The 8522-nt window shown below is 47.6% G+C and overlaps 1 long non-coding RNA gene across 1 annotated transcript; it reads right to left on the reverse strand.

Moving 5' to 3' along the window:
- Positions 1 to 2354: 2354 nt before the first annotated feature.
- LOC129668111 (uncharacterized) lies at positions 2355 to 8303 on the reverse strand. The gene is made up of 3 exons (XR_008718871.1): positions 8266 to 8303; positions 7492 to 7562; positions 2355 to 2879 (listed from the first exon to the last, which is right to left on the reverse strand). It is a non-coding gene; the product is annotated as an uncharacterized LOC129668111 (long non-coding RNA).
- Between the last annotated feature and the right edge of the window lie 219 nt (positions 8304 to 8522).

Below are 8522 nucleotides of genomic sequence, written 5' to 3' on the forward strand. Positions count from 1 at the left end.
GACTCCCTGAATGTAGGAGCCTGCAGGTCCTTGCCATCTGCTCAAGTTTCTTATCCAAGGAAGGGTTAAGGAGCCCTGTGTCCTCTGCACCTTGCAAGAGCTGGGACCTGAACCAGCAGAACACCTCCTGTGCATGCTCCATGACTCTGCTCCAGGGAGCTGACCCTTCTGGGTACCGCCTGCCCGATCACTGTCTCCTATAATAGTCTGGCACTCTGTACCCTTCCCTGGTCCTATCTCAAACACTGGGGAAGCCACACAGACCGAGTAATAGATGAACTGGCTCTGTCTATCATACCTACCTAGAAGCCCTGGGGCTGTCTGTGTACCTGGCCTCACCTTTGGGTCTTTCCCTGTGAATTATATCAATACCTGGAGTGGTGAGGGTCCCAAGGCACAGAGGGAAAGGCTCAGGACTCATCAAGCTGTCTCAGCTTTCTTGAGAGCTTGTGGGCTGCTGGGTCTGTGGTCCTCTGCCATACACACCTCGATCCCAACTCCATGAGCCCCCCCCCCCGGTTCCTGCTCACAAAGCCTCCTGGTTATCTGAACAGTTTCAGACACTGAGCCAAGGCACATGGGCCACGCAGAATCAAAGAGAAGATTCTGGCCCTGGAGCTATGTAAGGAGTCCCTATCATGTAGCCAAGAAGCCCCAAGTGCCACACCTCAGGCCAGTTTTGAGGAGGACTTGGGTTTCTGGACAGCTCTAACCATAAGGAGACACCCACCTACTCACACTACCAGCAGGAGACACATCAGCCTAAACACACACATGCAGAAATACAGTCGTCACACAGTCTGTGCACCGATGCCTTCAATGGTATACCTCAGGCTGCCCCCTGTTGATGAAATGGTGCACTTACACCAGGAACATTTCAGGGGCCAGCACCTTCCTGGTCACTGAACATACTCTCCATTCTGAATTCGGTGACACTGTGGGGCATTGCTGTGAGCCTGCTTGTTCTAAACATCTCTGCAGTCGAGGTTCAGAGCCTGGGACTCTCCTGAGACTACACCTCAAGACTGTTCACGTAGCTAACAATTCCTCTCCTTCTGAAGTGAAAAGTGGAGATGTTTACATTACATTTCCTAAAATTTACCTTTGTAAAAATGTAGGCAAGAAAGGGGTCGTGCTGTCTGGCTGTCTGACTGAGATCTACTTGGCAGCATGATGGAGCACACCTGTAATCACACACAGCTCTAAGGCAGGTGGATTGTGATCAAGACCAGCCTGGGCAACCCAGTAGTGAGACACAGCCAGGTGTGGTGGTTCACATCCGTAGTCCAGCACTGTGGAGTCGGAAGTGAGAGGACCACTGCAGGGTCGAGGACAGCCAGAGATACCAAGTGAGACCCTGAATCAAGAAACAAATAAAATAAAAATAGGCTTCTGCCTGGTTCTACCATGTCTGAACGTCACATTCAGGGCCTACACCACCACAATATGCAATCAGGGCCACCCAATACACAATGAGAAACAACCACTGGGTTCACAGGGCCACTCTGCTAGGCAACATCCCTCCATCGTCCCCAAGGACCAAAGTGCACCATGCAGGATGTGTCTGGAGATTCTGTGGGTGTGATGGTCTTGATAGCAGCAAACACCTGTCCAGGAAGGGTGACCCAGACCTTTGGTGTCTTCCCTGAGGTCACCCCACCCCATCCTCATCCTCATCAGCTGCCATCTAGATGCCTCCTTGTCCCAGGCCTGAGCCAATTAATTCATAATTCACAGTTGCGATCCCACCACTGTAGACAAAGACGAAGTGTGTCTCAAAGCTGATTGGGGGAGCTGGGCATGTAGCTTAGAGGAAGATTGTTTGCCTCGCATGACTGAAGCCTTGGGTTCCATCGCCAGCATTAAATAAGCCGGGTGTGATAACACATGCCTGTAATCCCAGTACTTGAGAGGGAAGGACAGAAGCATCAGAAGTTCAAGGTTATCCTCAACTACATAGTGAGTTTAAGGTCAGCCTGGGCTACATCAGACCCAGCTTCAAAAAAGAAAATGCTGGGGCCCTGGGTAAATAGTTCGGCAGTTAAGAACACTTGTTTCTCTGGCAAAGGACCAGTTTCAGTTTCCAGCACCCACATGGTGGCCAACAGCCAGCCTTAATTTCTTTTCCAGGGATCCCGGTGCCCTCTTCTGACCTCTGCAGGCACAAGGCATGTACATGAGGTACATGCACAGATTCAGGTAAAATGTCACACACATAAAATAAATAAATATTTTAGAATTTTGCTTAAAGAAAAAGAGAAAGATGGTCTGTGTTTCCAGACAGCTAAAATGATCTGTCACCTGCTGGCCCTGGCGCTCCCGCCATGTGAAGCTCTGACTTCTGTGTCCCCAAGTGACTGTATTTGGCACCAGGCTTGGGATGGGCAGATATGTGCCCCTTTTCGTCTTTACTCTCACTGTAAGATAGGCTGAATTCAGGCAAACCTTTGTAGAAAGGATTCCTCCTTCAGAGTCTCCCGAATGCACTTGGAAGGAATAGCAGAGGAAGAAAAGCCTGGACTGAGTGTGAGTGGACAGCCCAAGCCACACCACAAGGAGGACAGCAGGAGATTCAGAGTGACAAGCAGCAGGACAGGGAAGGGAAGGTCTTGAGTTTCCCCCATGTTCAGGCTTCTTCCCTGGGTCCTGGGACAGTAGACTCTTGCTTCCTCCTCTGCAGAACATCAGACATGTTCTCTCTGTCTCAATGCTGTTCTTCTCACTCCTCAGCTCTCCTCCTTCAACACAGAGATCCTGTCTCCTGCCTCAAGAATTCAGCTGCTCGAAGGTGAGGTGTGTGTAGGTGCTGCGCCTCCAGGAGTGGGGTTGGCTTCCTCCAGGCAGCAGCTGGACTTGCCTGCTCCTAGCTGGGAGCAGTGCTGGAAGAGAGAACAAACAGATATCAAAACCATCCTCTGTACATCTGTGTGACTCTAGATGCATACACGCACATGCGACAACAGCGGAAAGCAGAAACATGCTTCCTTGCCAGCTGCCTGGTGCCAGTGTGAGATGCAGCCATCAGGATGCACAGGGGTGGTCCACAAGCTCTGCGTGCGGTCCTGCAGCTCTCCATGGCTGGACGTTGACTCTACAAGCTGAAGTCTACATCCGTGTATGAAATGTCTCACGATCATGAAATTTCTATGATCATAGGTACATGACGGGCTGGCTGTCAACCTTCACAGCGGCCTTGGAAGGAGAGAGCCGTGAACAACTGGAATTCAGTTCCCCTATGCTGTCTGGCCTGAGGGGAGTTCTGCATCACTGCTGGAGCCTAGCAGGAACCAAGGCAGCTGCCACATGATAGGCAGGGTGGATCGCCTGCTTACATGCCCCAGGAACCCCAGTGCTGTCTCCTGACTTACATTTCGAGATGATAGTGACACTGTAGTCAATGTATCTCCTTGGCATTTCTGATTTCCATGCTGACCAAAGTCAACATGAGCCCTCATGTGTACTGGGTCTTGGATTTCCAGCCTTACTCTATTGGCCTCCTGATGGTCCTTCTGAACCAAAGGGCTTCTGTGAGGCATCAGGAAGGCCAGTGCTACCTCGAGTATTGAATACCACAGGACTTTGACCCTGATCCCTCTCCTACAGGGCTTAAAGACTATGTAATGCTCCTAATTGCCCCCAGGCCCATTTTGGTGGTGGCAATAAGATGGCGGGCAGTGAGCCGACCTTCCCATTTCTACAAATCCCAAGGTGCCCAGAGGCAGGGTTCACGTCTAAGTAGAAGGTCATCAACATATTCAGGACAGAGTGCCTGCCTGTTCCTCTCTGGGCAGAAAAATGTGACAATGGATGGCATACCACTGTCCTCCTGGGTCTAACCCTCTGCTAGCCCAGCCAAAGAGAACAGCCCCCTTGCACACCTCAGAACCCCTTCCCTGTCCCTTCTTTCTTGCCCTCCCCCAACCCAACAAGGTCACTGCAGCCATGATTTATCCTTCTCATTTCATACCAAAACAATGAAGATTTGTGTCTACATATCCTGGCTGCAGTTGCTTGGATTTAAATTAACATATACGATAGTATACATGAGCAACTCAAAAACTCTACCAGAGAACTCCTACAGTTGATATACACCTTTAGTAAAGTGGCTGGATACAAAATCAACTAAAAAAAAAAAAAAAAAAAAAAAGAATCAGTAGCCCTCCTATACACAAATGGCAAATGGGCTGAGAGAGAAATCAGGAAAACAACAACCTTCACAATAGCCACAAATAATATAAAATATTTTGGAGTAACTCTAACCAAGCAAGCAAAAGACTTGTATGACAAAAACTTCAAGTCTAAGAAGGAAGAAATTGAAGATGATATCAGAAGATGGAAAGTTCTCCCATTCTCATGGATTGGTAGGATCAACATAGTAAAAATGGCCATCCTAGCAAAAGCAATCTACAAATTGAATGTAATCCCCATCAAAATTCCAACACAATTCTTTACACACCTTGAAAGGACAATACTTAACTTCATGTGGAAAAAAAAAACAAAAAAAACAAAACAAAACAAAAAAACAGGATCGCTAAAGCAATACTGTACAAGAAAGAAAGAAAGAAAGAAAGAAAGAAAGAAAGAAAGAAAGAAAGAAAGAAAGAAAGAAAGAAAGAAACTAACTTCTGGAGGTATCACCATCCCTGATTTCAAGCTGTACAACAGTGCAATAGTAATAAAAGCATGCATGGGATTGGAATAAAAGCATTGGTTGGTTAATGGAATCAATGGACACCTGATTTTTTTCTTATAAAGAAGCCAGAAATACACAATGGAAATAAGAAAGCATCTTCAACAAATGATGCTGGTCTAACTGGATGTTAGAATGTAAAAGAATGCAAATAGATCTATATTTATCACCTGCACAAAACTCAAGTCCAAGTGGATCAAAGACCTCAACATAAAACCCGATACACTTAACCTAACAGAAGAGAAAGTGGGAAAGAGCCTTGAACGCATTGGCACAGGAGACAACTTCCTAAACAGAACATCAATAGCACAGGCACTAAGAACAACAATCAATAAATGGGACCTCATGAAACTGAAAAGCTTCTGTAAGGCAAAGGACACCATCAATAGGACAAAACAGTAGCCTACAGAATGGAAAAGATTTTCACTAACTCCACATCTGACAGAAGGCTAATATCCAAAATATAATAAGAAATCAAGAAACTTGTTACTTAAAACCAAAACATTAAAAGGTGGGGTACAGGGGCTGGAGAGGTGGCTCAGCTGTTAAGGGCATTTACCGCTCTTCCAGAGGACTCAGGTTCAAATCCCAGCATTCACATGGCAGCTCACAACTGTTTGTAACTCCAAGATCCAACACTCTCAGATAGACTTACATGCTAGCAAAACACCAATGCACATAAAATAAAGATAAACAAATTTAAAAGAGAAAAAAAATCAAAAATAAAAAGGTGGGTACAGATCTAAACAGAGAATTCTCAATAAAGAAATTTCAAATGCCTGAGAAACACTTAAAGAAATGTTAAGTATCTTTAGCCAGCGGGGAAATGCAAATCAGAACTACTTTGAGATTTCATCCTACACCTGTCAGAATGGCTAAGATCAAAAGAACAAGTGACAGTGCATGCTGCCAAGGATGTGGAGCCAGGAGAGCACTTCTTCACTTGCACAGACACTATGGAAATCAACATGGTAGTTCCTCATAAAAGCAGAAGTCTATCTATCTCAAGACCCAGCTTTACCACTCCTGGGCATATACCCAAAAGATGCTCCATCCTACCACAAGGACATTTGCCCAGCTATGCTCATAGCAGCTTTATTCATAACAGTCAGAAACTGGACACAACCTAGATGTCCCTCAACCAAAGAATGGACAAAGAAAATATGATACATTTACACAATAGAGTATTACTCATCTGTTAAAAACAATGGCATTGTGAAATTTGCAGGCAAATGTATGGAACTAGAAAAAAAAATCATCCTGAGTGAGGTAACCCAGATGTAGAAAGACATAGTATGTACTCACTTATAAGTGAATATTAGCTGTTAAGAAAAGGACAGCCATGTTACAATCCACAGACCCAGAGAGGTTAAGTAACAGGGAGGGCTCAAGAAGGGGACACATTGATCTCTCTGGAAAGGAGAAACAGAATAAGTTTTGTAGGTGGACCGGGGGCAGGTGGGAATGGGAACAGAAAGAACCAGGTACAGGGATTGGGGAGGTGGGAGAGACGACTGGAATTGGGAGGCATTGTAGAAACCTAGTGCTGTGGAAATTCCCCGGAGTCTGTGAGAATGACTCTAGAGAAGTCTGCTGGTCACAGGGTATACATAGGGGATTATGCATGGGGACACGGCACCCTAACCAGCCATCTTCTATAACCAAACAAGGCTCCAGGCAGAGGGATTGGGCCACCAACCCAGCCACCAAACCTTTGAACCTACAATCTGTTCTGCCTACAAGATGTGCTGAACTTGATGGAGTTGCCAACCAATGACTAGTCTAACTTGAGGCCCACACCGTGAGAGGGAGCCCATGCCTGACATTGCCTGGATAGCCAGGAACCAGAAGCAGGCCAGCACAGAGACCCAGGATAGAACCAAACACAACTGGCTAAAAGAAAATAAAAGTCAACGAAATTATTGTTAGTGATGTTTTGCTGTACTCATAGATCAGCACCTAGCCCAGTCGTCGTTGTCAGAGAGACATTATCCAGCAACTGATGGGGGCAGATGCAGAGACCCACAGCCAAACCAGCCAAACACTAGACAAAGGCAGGGGAACCCCACAGAAGAGGAAGAGAAAGGACTGCAGGAGCCAGAGGGGTCAGAATACTGCAAGAACACAACCCACAGAACCAACTAAGCAGGGCTCATAGGCGCTCATAGAAACTGGTGCAACACAGACAAACCCTGTATGGGTTTGAGCTAGGTCCTCTGCATATACATTATAGTTGTGTGGAGGAACAGAAAGGGGAGAAACTGCATCTGGGATGTAATGTACAAGAGAAGAATAAAAAAGAAAAGAAAGAAGGAAGGAAGGAAGGAAGGAAGGAAGGAAGGAAGGAAGGAAGGAAGGAAGGAAGGAAGGAGGGGAAGGAGAAACATGGCCCTTCTGTCTTCTTCCATGTTCAAGTGCTGTTGTGAAACCTGTTCTCAAACTCACAATGGGACTAGAAGCCCATGAGCCTAGGGCCTAAAGCCTAGTGGCTGGCCAGCTGCAGGGACCTCCTGGTAACAAGCTTGTCTCGCTAAACTCTCTGGGAGGACCCCACACACACAGTGATGTGTTCAGTCTGGCCACCAGGGGGTGCCCATCACACACTAGACACTACCAATCCGCTACCAACTGATGTAGACCCAGAGGGACCACAGGAAAGGCGGCTCAGAGCACCGTTGTCTAGCTGACCTAACAGTAAGGAGTAACAGGAGTGAGGACCCTGCCTGAGGGGTGAGATAAGAGCACCCCAAGCTCCATCCTGCACTGTCATCTCCAACCGCGCCAGATATATGCTGATTCACCTCACTTTAGGGTGGCCATCAGGAACATCGTCCAAGAGGAGGGCTCCAACTTTTCGGAGAGCACTGGAGATCTGCAAGGTGCAAACAAGACCAGAGCTGTCCCTCTATGTAGAGTTACCCAGGCTGACCATGGAGTAGCCACCACCTCCCCTCCCTGCAGAGAGGAGGGGGTGAGAGCAGAGAGTCTGTAGACTAATTCCGGTAGTCAGTCCTATAGGGGCAGGACATCTGAGCCTCATCCAGAGCCAAAACTGGGCTTCCTTTCTGCACAGCCACTTAGGTCATCTCTGCAAGACCTGTAGGGGGCTCATAGCCGGGATGGTTTTCATAAAGAAAGCCCAGCCCAGAGTCAAGCTTGGCCTAGGCATGAGGGAAGCCAGCAAGCATGGAGGGAGTCCTCTTGGCTTCAGCTGCCAGAGTCCTTGAATCTGCACCCCTCCCTCAAACTCTTTTTCCTATGTGTTCTCTCAGGTGCTCAGCCAATATCTCAGACTTGTCTCCTTCCCAGGGGGCAAAAGAGCCCCTCGGGGACTTAACCTACTCTCATCTGCTCAGGAGGATGAGAAGGGACCATCACCAGAGAGTGGCTGGGCTAACATGAAGGTGCTTGGGCCAAGGCAGGCAGGAAGGGCTTCTGGAGATGGCCATGTCTGGCACAGATCTCCCCACCCACTCCAGGGGCTACGGCCTCCTAGGGACCCAAGGAAGGCAGCTCCAACAGGTGGGTGCCAACTTGGCCCACCATCCTGACACTCTGGGCTGAGAACTACTCACCAGTATGTCTGGCCCTTGACATCTGTCAAAGGCTCTAGGAACTCCAGGTGCCTCTCGGGTAATGCTTGGGAGCTGGAAAGAACCCCTACCAATCAACTGAATATGCAGAGTGGACTCAGCTTTCTGGAAGATGCTACTGTTGAACATTAATTATTAGACATTCAGAATAATGTGTTCCGGGAAGTTCCATGGCTATATTTAGTCTGCTGGTTTTCCATGCCAGCCGACATCTCCCGGAACTTGCTTTAGGGGAAGGA

Source organism: Psammomys obesus, unplaced genomic scaffold (genome assembly GCF_907164565.1).
Source record: "Psammomys obesus unplaced genomic scaffold, mPsaObe1.curated_primary_1811, whole genome shotgun sequence".
NCBI lineage: Eukaryota > Metazoa > Chordata > Mammalia > Rodentia > Muridae > Psammomys > Psammomys obesus.